Source organism: Rhagoletis pomonella, unplaced genomic scaffold, assembly GCF_013731165.1.
Source record: "Rhagoletis pomonella isolate Grant_MI unplaced genomic scaffold, Rhpom_1.0 Rhpom_scaffold_00001, whole genome shotgun sequence".
NCBI lineage: Eukaryota > Metazoa > Arthropoda > Insecta > Diptera > Tephritidae > Rhagoletis > Rhagoletis pomonella.
In genome coordinates this window covers 95,335,465-95,338,539 of record NW_023458555.1, presented here as the reverse complement: position 1 = coordinate 95,338,539, position 3,075 = coordinate 95,335,465, and positions in this window count along the sequence as shown.

Sequence of the window (3,075 nt, the reverse complement as noted above, 5' to 3'; positions counted from 1 at the left end):
ACAATTATATATCATTAGAAAGGTATTTTGATGCTGATGTGCAGGCAATTCTTCAAGTTTCAAATTAGTTTAACATAAAGCGGAAAAATCAGTTCAAGAGTGACACCAATACTAATGCCGTACATGTACATGGTTGGGGTGGAAATGCCTCCTAAATGTATGTTTTAATATTGATACTGAATTACAGAAACGTGCTAAGCAGCAGTTTAGGAATAAGATGTATGTTTGTACATGAGTAGATTAGACTCAAACAAGGAAGAAGGTAAAGTCGAGAATTCACCATACCTCAACTCACCACAACTAAGTTCACCACACCTAAACTCAACACACCGCTTAAGCCCACCACACCTGAATTCACAACAGCGTTACTCCCACACCCAGTTTCACCACAACGTAGCTCCCACACCCAATTTCACCACATGACATGATATCACTTGATGTGGCATCAATAACATCATTATTTGGCATAAAGTTAACCAAAATAAACAAGATTTTTAATCTTATATAATGAAATATGAAATAATAGCGGCGTTCATAGAAATCGATAAACTTCCGATAAACAAGATAAAATGAAAATTAAATCAGTTTATCACTTTTGATGAAGACCCCTTATATATTGCAATATAATGATGTTTCCATGCGTTTTTTGGTTTTTGGTATCTTATCTTATATACAAATAGGCAGTCATGTTTTCTTTACACCCCTTTTGCGGCTAAACTATCCCTGTAGGGAAAACACGAACTAGTGAACCAGATTTATAGTTCAGTACTAGTTCTTTTTCGCCAAAAACGAACCAGTCCGATAGTAACTAGTTCCGCACCAGTCCAAAAGCAATGAAATGTGGTACTTTCACTAAACTATTTTATTTTAAATTTTAAAAGCAGGGAAGGTAATCATTATGAGTAAAATAATTTAAATCAGCATTTAATCATTATTTTATTAATTACTTCCGCTCAAACGGAAATAATTATTATTTGATTTTTATTTTTGGGATTACAAATAATGACTATTTTATGATTTTATTTTTTCGCGCAAAGATTATCATTAATTTTGAGTTTTATTTTTCCACTTAAAAATAATGATAAATTATAAAATTACGCAGACGCAACCTAATGAAATTTTGACCTGAAAAGTTTGCGTCATATTCCTTTTATAAGGGTGCGGCTACCTCTCAAAAGGATACGTTTGTAATCACACTGGTATAATTTTTAAGAATCATTATACTTAGTGATTCCATAAACAAAGGCCAAAATCAAGAAGGACAATTGAGAAAGGCAATGTTGCAGAAAAAGAGGCATTTAAAAAAAAGGTGTCAAAATAATTACCACTTTCTCACTAAATTTATTTAAAAATGCAAGCCACCAGAGCTCCTTTTTTTAAGAAAAGACAAATTAATCTTTCTTTTATGCATTCCAGCACAGACATCTTAATACAGTCAGTCAATAAAGTTTAGGTACAACGAATTTTTTACAATACGGGCAACTATTTTTTAAATATTTTAGTTTTCGGTAATTTTTTAAAAAATATGGCAAATTCTACAACAAAATCCCCAAAAATCCAAAAAAAAAAATAAGAAAATTCTACAAAATTTCATTAAAAGAATTCACTTTCTATTTACGCTATCTAGAAAAAATTTGAGTTTGCAGTTTTTTAGCCCATTCAATTTTAGTATAATGAAGTTCAAGTATGAGGAAGCTAGGACTTACCAAACAACAAAAAAGAAAAAATTGCTAAATATCAATGGTAAGTGCTAGCTACCTCAAACTTGCACTTCATTACATTGCACATTTAGAATTCATTGTAAACTGGTTTGAGATCGTTAATAACAAATGATTTTATATATACACTTGTGACCAGCTGATTAACCCAAATTGTCCCAGATTAATTTTTTTTTAGCTTTTTTTGGTTTCACCTATATACAGGGTAAAAGTAGCGTTAAAGTAAAGGAAAAAATATGACTAAAACTTTGGGAGTAGTATAGTTCTTCCGATATCAGCCGTTTCCATATGGCATATTCCAGATCGATTGTTAAAGGACAGTATTTGGTTAAAATATAAAATAATAGAAACATTGTGTATAAGTTTTAATACATTTATTGATAATATATGCATATTCTACGTGCAAAGCGGATGAAGAAATTAATGAAAAGTAGCAAAATATTTCAAACATAAACCCACATAAAATTTTGCACAGGCTACTCGTCCTATAGTTTTACAGGAAACACCACGAGTGGACCTGGGGACCTACCAACGGGTGTAGCCGATACCGCGTCAGATACTGAGAGCGACACGAGCTCAGTATCTGCCTACGTAGGGTCGGTATACAGCCGGTGGGCAATGCTGAACGAGGACCAGCTACTGGACTCCGAGCCGGAGGTGGAGGTTAATGACGTCACAGTCAATTCCGCCGCTGAACGAGAGGAGCTAGAAGCGATGGACATCACCGACTCTGAGGATGGTGCAGATCCTACAAATAAATCAGCACCATTCAATAAAGCTGAGGACTTGATTCTAGTTCAAGAGCCTTGGACCGTTAGAAACAAGGTTTTCGGACTGAACTCTGATGCATACCAGATTGTAACAGCTCCAGTAGCAGGTAGGATCAGAGCTTGCATTCTGATTAAAAAAGTATATTCTTATTTTTTACTCTCCCAATACAGCGACGAAGACACTGTCTGCATTAGCGTCCTGCTGAAGGAGACCGTGATCTGGCTGGCAACAACCTACATGGCCCACGACAGCCATGTTTTCCACCCTACAGACTAGAAGAAGCTGTGAAGGAAGCAAATCGCAGGAAACTCCCGGTCAGAATAGGGGCAGATTCTGATTCGCATAACACGATCTGGGGCTCAAGCGACACCAACTCTCGAGGTGAGAGTTTACTTGACTTTGTTCTTTTATATAATCTTACCGTATGTAACCGCGGGCGCGACCCCACTTTTGTGACCTCTGTTAGAAGCGAAGTGCTGGACATCTCCCTTGTTTCGAGCGGTTTGTCTGATCAGATAAGGGACTGGCAGGTTTCCATGGAACACTCTTTCTCTGACCATCTCTACATTAGCTTTAAGCTAAATTT